Below are 14,747 nucleotides of genomic sequence, written 5' to 3'. Positions count from 1 at the left end.
TTTACAAACACTCCACATTTTAGGAGCTCAAAAGTAATTGGACAAATAAACATAACCCAAACAAAATATTTTTTTTTTCAATATTTTGTTGCGAATCCTTTGGAGGCAATCACTGCCTTAAGTCTGGAACCCATGGACATCACCAAACGCTGGGTTTCCTCCTTCTTAATGCTTTGCCAGGCCTTTACAGCCGCAGCCTTCAGGTCTTGCTTGTTTGTGGGTCTTTCTGCCTTAAGTCTGGATTTGAGCAAGTGAAATGCATGCTCAATTGGCTTAAGATCTGGTGATTGACTTGGCCATTGCAGAATGTTCCACTTCTTTGCACTCATGAACTCCTAGGTAGCTTTGGCTGTATGCTTGGGGTCATTGTCCATCTGTACTATGAAGCGCCGTCCGATCAACTTGGCAGCATTTGGCTGAATCTGGGCTGAAAGTATATCCCGGTACACTTCAGAATTCATCCGGCTACTCTTGTCTGCTGTTATGTCATCAATAAACACAAGTGACCCAGTGCCATTGAAAGCCATGCATGCCCATGCCATCATGTTGCCTCCACCATGTTTTACAGAGGATGTGGTGTGCCTTAGATCATGTGCCGTTCCCTTTCTTCTCCAAACTTTTTTCTTCCCATCATTCTGGTACAGGTTGATCTTTGTCTCATCTGTCCATAGAATACTTTTCCAGAACTGAGCTGGCTTCTTGAGGTGTTTTTCAGCAAATTTAACTCTGGCCTGTCTATTTTTGGAATTGATGAATGGTTTGCATTTAGATGTGAACCCTTTGTATTTACTTTCATGGAGTCTTCTCTTTACTGTTGACTTAGAGACAGATACACCTACTTCACTGAGAGTGTTCTGGACTTCAGTTGATGTTGTGAACGGGTTCTTCTTGACCAAAGAAAGTATGCGGCGATCATCCACCACTGTTGTTATCCGTGGACGCCCAGGCCTTTTTGAGTTCCCAAGCTCACCAGTCAATTCCTTTTTTCTTAGAATGTACCCGACTGTTGATTTTGCTACTCTAAGCATGTCTGCTATCTCTCTGATGGATTTTTTTATTTTTTATTCAGCCTCAGGATGTTCTGCTTCACCTCAATTGAGAGTTCCCTTGAGCGCATGTTGTCTGGTCACAGCAACAGCTTCCAAATGCAAAACCACACACCTGGAATCAACCCCAGACCTTTTAACTACTTCATTGATTACAGGTTTACGAGGGAGACGCCTTCAGAGTTAATTGCAGCCCTTAGAGTCCATTGTCCAATTACTTTTGGTCCCTTGAAAAAGAGGAGGCTATGCATTACAGAGCTATGATTCCTAAACCCTTTCTCCGATTTGGATGTGGAAACTCTCATATTGCAGCTGGGAGTGTGCACTTTCAGCCCATATTATATATATAATTGTATTTCTGAACATGTTTTAGTAAACAGCTAAAATAACAAAACTTGTGTCACTGTCCAAATATTTCTGGCCCTAACTGTAACTCAAGTTCATTTATTTCATTGACAGTTGATGCAAAACGGGTGACAATTGGTCATCAAAAATGGAACAGAACAGATGCAAAATGGCTGCCATATCCATCAAATATCCTTAAATGAATTCAGAAACAATTATTGTAAAGGTCTGAATACTTCATTTCAATAGTGAGTTTGGTTTAAAAAAAAAAAAAAAAAAGTTTCATAACCTGCATATGTAATAATAAACTACCCATTAAACTTTGCATTTGCAAAAACACTTCCTTGCTATTTTTTTTATATATTTGTACTGCGACTAAGTCCTTTATAGCTCGTCATCAGAAAAGTACCCAACCATCTACGGCCCCCTTCCTACAGGCTCGTATCAAAGATGTTAATTATTTATTATTTATTTATTATGCTTACTTATATAGCGCCATCATATTCCGCAGCGCTTTACAGATATTGTCAGTCACTGTCCCATATAGGGCTCACAATCTACATTCCCTATCAGTATGTCTTTGTTGTGTGGGAGGAAACCGGAGTACCCGGAGGAAACCCACGCAAACACGGGGAGAACATACAAACTCCTTGCAGATGTTGCCCTTGGCAGGATTTGAACCCAGGACTCCATGTTAAGTGCCTGGAGTTTCTCACTGCCACACTGAATAATACGGTGGAGAAATTTCTATCCATTTGGGCACCTTGAGACACGTACTGTTCTACCCGTGGTCTCTGATCCCTCCCATCCCCCCTCCCTTCCCTCCTTGTTTCCTGTCTCTAGTCCTGTGTCTCTCCGTCTCTCCCTGTTGTCTATGTCTTTTATTTTTGAACTTTTGTCCTACTGTATCAGCGGTTTCATTGTTTTATTGCTTGTTTCTGTAATTCTTGTTTTTGCTGTAATTCAGAGAATACGGGAGACTTTTGTGTTGAAGTTACTTTGTATTAGAGCTGCTATATATACGGTGTTGTGAGAAACTTTACATAGTGACTTTGGGACAGAAGTATTTGAAGTTAACCCTTTCCCGCCGATGGCATTTTTTGATTTTCGTTTTTCGTTTTTGACTCCCCTCCTTCTAAACCCCATAACTTTTTTTATTTCTCCGCTCCCAGAGTCATATGAGGTCTTAATTTTTCCTGGGACAAATTTTTCTTCATGATGCCACCATTATTTATTCTATATAATGTACTGGGAAGCAGGGAAAAAATTCTGAATGGGGTGGATTTGACGAAAAAATGCATTTCTGCGACTTTCTTACGGGCTTTGGTTTTACAGCGTTCACTGTGCATCCAAAATGACATGTCCCCTGTATTCTGTGTTTCGTTACGATGCTGGGGATACCAAATTTATATGGTTTTATTTACATTTTGACCCCTTAAAAAAATCCATAACTGTGTTAAAAATTTTTTTTTTGAAAAGTCGTCATATTCCGACAGCCATAACTTTTTTATACGTCCGTGTACAGGAATGTATAGGGCATCTTTTTTGCGGGGTCGGGTGTACTCTTTAGTTCTACCATTTTCGGGAAATGTTATTGCTTTGATCACTTTTTATTCAAATTTTTATCAGAATCAAAACAGTGAAAAAACGGCGGTTTGGAACTTTTGACCATTTTTCCCGCAACGGCGTTTACCGAACAGGAAAAATATTTGTATAGCTTTGTAGAGTGGGCGATTTCGGACGCGGGGATACCTAACATGTATGTGCTTCACAGTTTTTAACTACTTTTATATGTGTTCTAGGGAAAGGGGGTGATTTGAATTTTTAATCCTTTTTATTTGTTTTTATATTTTTTTAACTTTTTTTTTTAACTTTTTTTTTGCATTTATTAGACCTCCTAGGGGTATTGACATGGGTGGGCGGTGTCGCGAATTGTCAGAGCGGTGGGGGTCGGCAAACATGGCTGCTCCGAAGCGTTAAAGAGAGCCTCCTGGAGTATCGTTAAGGTGAGGGGCAAAGTGGTAAACTATATGTATATGTGATTGTGTGGGGTTAGGGGCTAGGCTGCAGAGGGCAATATGAATTTTGTGGCTTGCTATGGTCCTAAGTGTGCGAGATTGCAGAGATGGTGGTGTGAGTTTGTGTTTTGTGGGGGTCCTGGCACAAACGTATGTGCGCTATTGTGACGAAAAGTAGCCTATTGCGCAATTGGGTGTATTAACTATGTTTGTGGAAACTTTCAGCCAAATCGGTTGAGCGGGTTTTGCGTGATTGAGGAACAAACATCCAAACATCCAAACAAACAAACCCACAAACATCCAAACTCACAAACTTTCACATTTATAATATTAATAGGATTCATGGTTTAAACCAGCCTCTATTTCTTGATTAAACTTATTTATGGATATGCTGTAATGTATGTTGGCATCATAACACTCTGTTAGACGAATATTGTTATCTAGCCAGAATCCTTGATATGTAGATGTCTTATAAGTTCTGCCTCATATATAACACTTTAGTATATGCAGCATATACAGTCCTATGAAAAAGTTTGGGCACCCCTATTAATCTTAATCATTTTTAGTTCTAAATATTTTGGTATTTGCAACAGCCATTTCAGTTTGATATATCTAATAACTGATGGACACAGTAATATTTCAGGATTGAAATGAGGTTTATTGTACTAACAGAAAATGCGCAATATGCATTAAACCAAAATTTGACCGGTGCAAAAGTATGGGCACCTCAACAGAAAAGTGACATTAATATTTAGTACATCCTCCTTTTGCAAAGATAACAGCCTCTAGTCGCTTCCTGTAGCTTTTAATCAGTTCCTGGATCCTGGATAAAGGTATTTTGGACAAACAATTCAAGTTCAGTTAAGTTAGATGGTCGCCGAGCATGGACAGCCCGCTTCAAATCATCCCACAGATGTTCAATGATATTCAGGTCTGGGGACTGGGATGGCCATTCCAGAACATTGTAATTGTTCCTCTGCATGAATGCCTGAGGATTTGGAGCGGTGTTTTGGATCATTGTCTTGCTGAAATATCCATCCCCGGCGTAACTTCAACTTCGTCACTGATTCTTGAACATTATTCTCAAGAATCTGCTGATACTGAGTGGAATCCATGCGACCCTCAACTCTAACAAGATTCCCGATGCCGGCATTGGCCACACAGCCCCAAAGCATGATGGAACCTCCACCAAATTTTACAGTGGGTAGCATGTGTTTTTCTTGGAATGCTGTTTCTTTTTGGACGCCATGCATAACGCCTTTTTTTTATAACCAAACAACTCAATTTTTGTTTCCAAAATGAAGCTGGCTTGTCCAAATGTGCTTTTTCATACCTCAGGCAGCTCTATTTGTGGCGTACGTGCAGAAACGGCTTCTTTCTCATCACTCTCCCATACAGCTTCTATTTGTGCAAAGTGCGCTGTATAGTTGACCGATGCACAGTGACACCATCTGCAGCAAGATGATGCTGCAGCTCTTTGGAGGTGGTCTGTGGATTGTCCTTGACTGTTCTCACCATTCTTCTTCTCTGCCTTTCTGATATTTTTTTTGGCCTGCCACTTCTGGGCTTAACAAGAACTGTCCCTGTGGTCTTCCATTTCCTTACTATGTTCCTCACAGTGGAAACTGACAGGTTAAATCTCTGAGACAACTTTTTGTATCCTTCCCCTGAACAACTATGTTGAACAATCTTTGTTTTCAGATCATTTGAGAGTTGTTTTGAGTAGCCCATGATGCCACTCTTCAGAGGAGATTCAAATAGGAGATCAACTTGCAATTGGCCACCTTAAATACCTTTTCTTATGATTGGATACATCTGGCTATGAAGTTCAAAGCTCACTGAGGTTACAAAACCAATTTTGTGCTTCAGTAAGTCAGTAAAAAGTAGTTAGGGGAATTCAAATCAATAAAATGATAAGGGTGCCCATACTTTTGCACCGGTCAAATTTTGGTTTAATGCATATTGCACATTTTCTGTTAGTACAATAAACCTCATTTCAATCCTGAAATATTACTGTGTCCATCAGTTATTAGATATATCAAACTGAAATGGCTGTTGCAAACACCAAAATATTTAGAACAAAAAATGATTAAGATTAATAGGGGTGCCCAAACTTTTTCATAGGGCTGTATACCCTGGGATCGTAGGAACTTTCCCTAGAAGTGTTCTTACCCTCTGTACTTGTGCAATGCACAGAGCTGCTTTTTGAGTGAGTGAAGAGCCCCCTTCCAACCATAGACTTATCTGATTCCAACACCAGGCGGCATGAAGGAGTGTGCGCCTTTCTGGGAGGGTCAATCAGTTGTTGATGCTATAAGATGCTGCTCGCACTACTTAAGCATACAGGATATGGTGTGACCATTGTACTTGAAGGATTCTAGTAGTTTTACTTTCTATCCCCCGCCCCACTGAACGGTATCGCCACACAAAATATCCAGACTCTAAAATATAATATGGCAGATTTGCTAAGATGTTTGCTATTTTGGCAACAAAGTTTCAAACCAGCATTTATTTATTTTTTTTTAATGTAGATTGTGAGCCCCACATAGAGCTTTCATCCCTATCAGTATGTCTTTTTGGAATATGGGATGGAAACCCATGCAAACACGGGGAGAACATACAAACTCCTTGCAGATGGTTTTTTGCCCTTGGCGGGATTTGAACACCAGGACCCAGCACTGCAAGGCTGCAGTGCTAACCACTGAGCCACCATGTGGCTCCTCAAACCAGCGTTTTTTGACTTTATAAAGCCACTTGCAACTATAATAGATGAAAGTGACGTTTTTACATCGATGTTACCACTTTTTTTTTTTAAATTGGGTGTAAGTAGGATGACGCCCATTGATAGCATCTACTTCACAGTGTAAATTTCTTTTGAGGTTGTAAACACTTGGTTGATAAAGTGGTTGATGGCAGATATGTGCTGCTGAGATTTCTTGTCTCACTGATGTAAAGTAACTGAAGTTTGGGTCCAGGACTTAAGAGTTACTGAAGGTCCTGGGTAGGAAGTTCAATTTTATATTCCAGTCCTGGTTTTACATGAATTTGCTACCCCAGGTGTGTGCAGCCATTAATTAAAATTAAAGTTGCCAGAGAACAGTATGGTCAGCAGGTTAGAAGGAGAAAAACATCTCATGATGTTAAGTCTGAACCTACAGTGCTGTTGAGTTAAGTTGAAGGCAAGCTGGGATTGAACCCACAGTGTCATAGAGTTAAGCCGAAAGCAAGCTTGGAATGAACCCACAGCATCTGGTGAAGAGCCATGGACTTTACATTGTTTATTTGTACCTGAGAATTAAGGACATTCTGTTTTACTGTTGATTATCCTGTTGAAGCCGTTTTAGGCCGGGGTTCCACTTGGTGTAAACTCCCCGCAAAAAAATTAAGTGTTCTACAGTCACTGCAAGGTGGATGGGATGCTAGAAAATCCCAGCCACACCTTGTAGGAAAATATGTATAGCAGACATTCTGTAGTTTCCAAAACCATTGTAGTTTGCAGCATGTCAGTTATACCTAGGGAAACGCTGGCGGTTTCCCTATAGGTATAATGGAAGCCTTAGCTTAGTATACGTGGGGCCTTAGCCTTGAATTGATTTTTGTGTCCTGTGTTTACAAGTTGTATAGCCCTAGGCCGGGGCCACATGGGACGGAAATGCTGCGATTTGCTTGCAGCAGAAAAATTACATCTTGATCTGCCAAAGAAGATGCCTTGCATAGCTCAGTACATAGAAAAATAAAAGCTATGGGTGTCAGAATATGGAGTTATTAAAACATGAGGGAAAACTAAATAAAATTAGTTTTTTGGTGATCACAATGACCTGTAGAACATATAGGCAATATAACATTTCTACTGCATAGTGAATACTAAAAATAATGACAAATAAAGTGGTAAAGTAAATGGAAAACCACAAGATGGGAAACTGATCTTTACTATGTATGTAATGTTTTATTTGCATGCCTTTTGCCTTGCCTATTTCTCTTTATGCCATGGTAATTGTGACAATTGTGAGTAGCAAAATGTGTTATCTGTGAATGCAGCAGTAGGCCGGATATGTGCTTCCAATTGAAGAGTTTAGGCTAAAACCACACTTAGCTGTACAAAGTTAAAAGCAATACTTCCTGTCAAGTTACTAAAACAGTCCGGCTATTCACTAGAGCCATAGCTTTTAAAATAGCCCTACAAAATGCATGTTGGTAACAGTCTACATATGCCTGCAGTCCGTGTCTAGGTTAACTGTACATTCATATTGGTTTTACCTTTATTGCACTTAAATGGGAATTTTACCCAAAAAGTAAAATTAACAAAATACTGAATATGTAAAAACGTAGCCAAAGTCTGTTAATGTTACATAAAGATTCCAAGCCCAGTAATCAGTATAAAACCCTGGATCAACCTATTTTGACCAAAATCTAAAACTCATATCCTGTAATATTTTTCTGTTCGAGAAAGGCGTCCAGGCCCTCTTTGATCTCAATGAATCCACCATCACAACATCCTGTGGCAGAGAGCTCCATAGTCTCACTACTCTTGTCGTAAAGAACATTGCTGGTAAAATATTCTTTTCTCTAGGCATACAGGATATCCTCTTGTCACTGTCACCAGCTTAGGAGTAAAACGATCATAAGAAAGCTCTTTGTACATTGACATTAGATCTCCCCATAGCTATATTTTTTCTAAATTAGATGACCTCAAATTTATTAATTTGTTCAACGAAAATGCATGACCTTACATTTCTCTACTTTAGACTTCATTTGCCATGTTTCTGCTCATTCTGCTTCTTTGGATCCCCCTGTAATATTCTACTATCCGCCTCGTTTTGATTACCATACTGAATTTAGTATCCATAACTGTAGTAAAATTCCAGCTTCAACTGTGGTTCCTGTAGTGTTGTAGTGAGGATGCAGGTCTTCTGGAATAAGTCCACTATGAGATGGTTACTCTTGTAGATCAGAACACTTTATTCCATGCTCCATCATGGCCCCCTGTCTAACAACTCCTCCCCCTAAGCTCAGCTCCTCCTCCATTACTACCTCACTGTTGCTAGGCAGACAAAGCAGAATAAGTAAGCAGAACAGAACATACAGAACATACTTATAACAACATCACAGTTCCAATATCCAAAAGATCCAAACATGTACGCGTTTCGGGACTGTGTCCCTTCCTCATGTGATGCCATGAGGAAGGGACACAGTCCTGAAGCGTCTAGCCTTTGTATGCTGATTCCCTAGTCAATATGTGACTTTTTTTTAAATTGGGTATGAAATAAAAGTTAAATTTTATTGCACCATACATGTTTGGATCTTTTGGATATTGGAACCACAGTTGAAGCTGGAATTTTACTACAGTTATGCCTACCATTCAGCCTTGAAATCCTAAAAGGTTTCCCTGCTTCCTGAATTTGGTTCTCTGTTTATGGACCTTGATATGGTGAGCTGGATAACTATGTAAATGTTGATCATCGTGAATTTAGTATCATCTGCAAATATGGACACCCTACTCTGTAAACCCTTGCTAGCGGAAAAAAAAAGCTAGAAGAACCCATTGAAATCAATGGGAGGCTTTTTTTCAGCGTGGAAAATTCAGCGCCAACTAAAGCGCCATTTTCCCCCATGTGAACGGACCCTAAATGTGTATATGAATTAGGAATTTGTGATTGTTGTTGCAGAATTTAGAGACGTCCCAAAATCTTGGACTGTACTGCTTTGTCTGTGGGATATAAAATAACAGTTAGCAAATTTTTATCCCTCTAGGCTAGAGAGTGTGAATCACTGGCCAGGTAGAAAACAACACCCCGACACAGAGGTCTGTGAATATGCAGTCTTAGAATTTCATTCCATGACAACCAATTATTTATTGAAATGCTGAGGCCTCTTAGGCCTGGTTCACATCTGCATTTGGTTTTCCATTTGGGAAGTCCACATGGGGACTCCTTTGAATGGAATACCAAATGTATTGACAAGCGGTGAGTTTATGAAAGCACATGGACCCCAGAGACTATAATGGGGTCTGTGTGTATTCCACACGATGTCTGCAAGGAACATGTGGACAGAAAAGTACTTCATGATCTACTTTCCTCTCCGCATGTTCAGTACAAACACTGCACAGAAAACACACGGACCTCATTACAGTCTTATGGGGTCTGTGTGCTTTCAGTGCCCACCACTTGTCAATGTGTTTGGTATTGCGTTTGGGGGGGTCCCTAAGTGGACTCCTCGAATGCAATACCAAAACCAGATGTGAACCAGGCCTCACAGTTGTGGAATTTGATCAACCAATCACAGTTGTAATTGAAATGACATGTACATACATGGCTATCATATCTAATTTTATATAAAAAGTTGCCAGAAAGAAAAATATGAAAAATATCTCATAAAAAGTATTTGTAAGACAGAAGCAAATCTCATCACGATTATTAATACATCAATAAGAATCTAATTTAATACAAATGAATAACAGGCAGCATGGTGGCTCAGTGGTTAGCACAAGGACAACATTTGCAGGGAGTTTGGATGTTTTCCCAGTGTTTGCATGGGAATTTAGAGTGTGGGACGGTGACGACAATATCTCTGTAAAAAAAGCTGTGGAATAGGATGGTGGTATATAAGTAAGCAAAATAAATATCAATATTAATTTCTATAACATTTTCTTCCTCTTGTACATGATTTGCACTAGAAGTTTCTCCTCAATGGCTACATTGTGGTCTGTTCCTCTGAACCAGGGCCATCAGGCCATTCATCCCCTGAGGTGGGTTTTGCTGGGATGGGGTTAGCCAGAATCCCATCCACTTTACAGGTATTGTAAAACGCAGAGTTTTCACAACGTGGTGCCCTGGCCTTGTAGTAAAAAAGTGTAGGAGTACAACTTGTGAAAAAGCCTAACAACTGACTGCAAGTGTCTGACCCTACAGATCAGATACTGCTGATCTATCCTATGCTATGCATATGGGGTAGGGGTTAAATAAGTCGCAGGCAAATGCTGTGGAAAAGTCTGCGGTGGAATGAGATGAAAGAGGGAATACATATTCTGAATTTCCAAAGTAATACAATAGTACGGAAAATAGCTTGCTAGATTGAACACACATTGATCTATTACTATGCACATATAATATTATTAATCTAGGAATAAACTAGTTTTCTGTGTTAGATATTGTGTGTATATTGCTGCTATATGATGTACAGTACATTACAGTAGACAATATTGTCCAGAGATGATGTCTACTCATATCTTTAGCATACTACAGACATCTGTTTACCGAACCCTGACAGATTTCCATAAAAGGTTCTGCGTAATTGATGGTTCCAGAGGATGCACAAACTTCCAGGCGTCTTAGCTCTCCAGACACGTTGCTTTGTATTTCCTTCTTTCTGAGGATACAGTTTATGTTTGAGGTATTGTCTAATGCGGAGACAAATCTTCTGGCCTCATAAACTAAACAGCCAATGTCCTAGAAATTATTTAGCACATGCTCATACTGTAACAATAATAGCAGAAAACTTATATCCATACAAACGCAAATGTAATCCTCTGTCCCATGATAGAATTCCTGCAAATTATTTTTTATTAGGACTATAATATTTCAGGACTATATTAAAACTGATTTTTCACAACCAACAAACCAAGAAAGCACAAACTCTTATATTGTAGGTACACTGACACCACTTACTTTCTAAGCAATAATAGTCACTCGTTTTCATCATAATGACCCATAAATCTATACAGTCCTATGAAAAAGTTTGGGCACCCCTATTAATCTTAATCATTTTTAGTTCTAAATATTTTGGTGTTTGCAACAGCCATTTCAGTTTGATATATCTAATAACTGATGGACACAGTAATATTTCAGGATTGAAATGAGGTTTATTGTACTAACAGAAAATGCGCAATATGCATTAAACCAAAATTTGACCGGTGCAAAAGTATGGGCACCTCAACAGAAAAGTGACATTAATATTTAGTACATCCTCCTTTTGCAAAGATAACAGCCTCTAGTCGCTTCCTGTAGCTTTTAATCAGTTCCTGGATCCTGGATAAAGGTATTTTGGACAAACAATTCAAGTTCAGTTAAGTTAGATGGTCGCCGAGCATGGACAGCCCGCTTCAAATCATCCCACAGATGTTCAATGATATTCAGGTCTGGGGACTGGGATGGCCATTCCAGAACATTGTAATTGTTCCTCTGCATGAATGCCTGAGGATTTGGAGCGGTGTTTTGGATCATTGTCTTGCTGAAATATCCATCCCCGGCGTAACTTCAACTTCGTCACTGATTCTTGAACATTATTCTCAAGAATCTGCTGATACTGAGTGGAATCCATGCGACCCTCAACTTTAACAAGATTCCCGATGCCGGCATTGGCCACACAGCCCCAAAGCATGATGGAACCTCCACCAAATTTTACAGTGGGTAGCATGTGTTTTTCTTGGAATGCTGTTTCTTTTTGGACGCCATGCATAACGCCTTTTTTTATAACCAAACAACTCAATTTTTGTTTCCAAAATGAAGCTGCCTTGTCCAAATGTGCTTTTTCATACCTCAGGCAACTCTATTTGTGGCGTACGTGTAGAAACGGCTTCTTTCTCATCACTCTCCCATACAGCTTCTATTTGTGCAAAGTGCGCTGTATAGTTGACCGATGCACAGTGACACCATCTGCAGCAAGATGATGCTGCAGCTCTTTGGAGGTGGTCTGTGGATTGTCCTTGACTGTTCTCACCATTCTTCTTCTCTGCCTTTCTGATATTTTTCTTGGCCTGCCACTTCTGGGCTTAACAAGAACTGTCCCTGTGGTCTTCCATTTCCTTACTATGTTCCTCACAGTGGAAACTGACAGGTTAAATCTCTGAGACAACATTTTGTATCCTTCCCCTGAACAACTATGTTGAACAATCTTTGTTTTCAGATCATTTGAGAGCGGGCTGTCCATGTTCGGCGACCATCAAACTTAACTGAACTTGAATTGTTTGTCCAAAATACCTTCATCCAGGATCCAGGAACTGATTAAAAGCTACAGGAAGCGACTAGAGGCTGTTATCTTTGCAAAAGGAGGATGTACTAAATATTAATGTCACTTTTCTGTTGAGGTGCCCATATTTTTGCACCGGTCAAATTTTGTTTTAATTCATATTGCGCATTTTCTGTTAGTACAATAAACCTCATTTCAATCCTGAAATATTACTGTGTCCATCAGTTATTAGATATATCAAACTGAAATGGCTGTTGCAAACACCAAAATATTTAGAACTAAAAATGATTAAGATTAATAGGGGTGCCCAAACTTTTTCATAGGACTGTATAATATCTCTTGAGCCTTTGTGAGGCCATTCTGTTCATGTGATGTATTACCACTTTGGCGTTTGGAAAACTCCTGGTGCATAAGCCTATTTTATCCATTTGCTTGATGTATATAAAAAGTATAGTGTGCCAAAGGTTATATTTGCTTTATACATGCCATATACAAGTGGTATGTACACTGTATATGGTGGAGGCTGCACAGGTGCTAAATAGTGATAAAACATTGACTCATTCACCTACAATTCATGAGGCGGGTGGATGCCAGGCTTATATAAGGCTTACTATTTTTATTACAACCTATTAATGACCATATTATTAACCCTGTCCTGTTGCAGCCAATATAAAATTGTACAGAATTAGAAAAAAATTGCATTTCTAATGGTTTTTATTTCTACAGCGTTCACTGTGGAAAAAAAATATTTTGAGGGTAGCAAATATATACAGTGGGGCAAAAAAGTATTTAGTCAGTCACCAATAGTGCAAGTTCCACCACTTAAAAAGATGAGAGGCGTCTGTAATTTACATCATAGGTAGACCTCAACTATGAGAGACAAAATGAGAAAAAAAAATCCAGAAAATCACATTGTCTGATTTTGTAAGAATTTATTTGCAAATTATGGTGGAAAATAAGTATTTGGTCAGTAACAAAATTTCATCTCAATACTTGTTATATATCCTTTGTTGGCAATGACAGAGGTCAAATGTTTTCTGTAAGTCTTCACAAGGTTGGCACACACTGTTGTTGGTATGTTGGCCCATTCCTCCATGCAGATCTCCTCTAGAGCAGTGATGTTTTGGGGCTGTCGCTTGGCAACACGGACTTTCAACTCCCTCCAAAGGTTTTCTATAGGGTTGAGATCTGGAGACTGGCTAGGCCACTCCAGGACCTTGAAATTCTTCTTACAAAGCCACTCCTTCGTTGCCCTGGCGGTGTGCTTTGGATCATTGTCATGTTGAAAGACTCAGTCACGTTTCATCTTCAATGCCCTTGCTGATGGATGGAGGTTTGCACTCAAAATCTCACGATACATGGCCCCATTCATTCTTTCATGTACCTGGATCAGTCGTCCTGGCCCCTTTGCAGAGAAACAGCCCCAAAGCATGATGTTTCCACCCCCATGCTTTACAGTAGGTATGGTGTTTGATGGATGCAACTCAGTATTCTTTTTCCTCCAAACATGAAAAGTTGTGTTTCTACCAAACAGTTCCAGTTTGGTTTCATCAGACCATAGGACATTCTCCCAATACTCTTCTGGATCATCCAAATGCTCTCTAGCAAACTTCAGACGGGCCCGGACATGTACTGGCTTAAGCAGTGGGACACGTCTGGCACTGCAGGATCTGAGTCCCTGGCGGTGTAGTGTGTTACTGATGGTAGGCTTTGTTACATTGGTCCCAGCTCTCTGCAGTTCATTCACTAGGTCCCCCCGCGTGGTTCTGGGATTTTTGCTCACCGTTCTTGTGATCATTTTGACCCCACAGGGTGAGATTTTGTGTGGAGCCCCAGATCGAGGGAGATTATCAGTGGTCTTGTATGTCTTCCATTTTCTAATTATTGCTCCCACAGTTGATTTCTTCAATCCAAGCTGTTTTCCTATTGCAGATTCAGTTTTCCCAGCCTGGTGCAGGGCTACAATTTTGTTTCTGGTGTCCTTTGACAGCTCTTTGGTCTTCACCATAGTGGAGTTCGGAGTCTGACTGTTTGAGGGTGTGCACAGGTGTCTTTTTATACTGATAACAAGTTTAAACAGGTGCCATTACTACAGGTAATGAGTGGAGGAAAGAGGAGACTCTTAAAGAAGAAGTTACAGGTCTGTGAGAGCCAGAAATCTTGATTGTTTGTAGGTGACCAAATACTTATTTTCCGCCATAATTTGCAAATAAATTCTTACAAAATCAGACAATGTGATTTTCTGCATTTGTTTTCTCATTTTGTCTCTCATAGTTGAGGTCTACCTATGATGTAAATTACAGACGCCTCTCATCTTTTTAAGTGGTGGAACTTGCACTATTGGTGACTGACTAAATACTTTTTTGCCCCACTG

Source organism: Leptodactylus fuscus, chromosome 2 (genome assembly GCF_031893055.1).
Source record: "Leptodactylus fuscus isolate aLepFus1 chromosome 2, aLepFus1.hap2, whole genome shotgun sequence".
NCBI classification, from domain to species: domain Eukaryota; kingdom Metazoa; phylum Chordata; class Amphibia; order Anura; family Leptodactylidae; genus Leptodactylus; species Leptodactylus fuscus.
Note: the sequence above shows the minus strand (reverse complement) of the source record.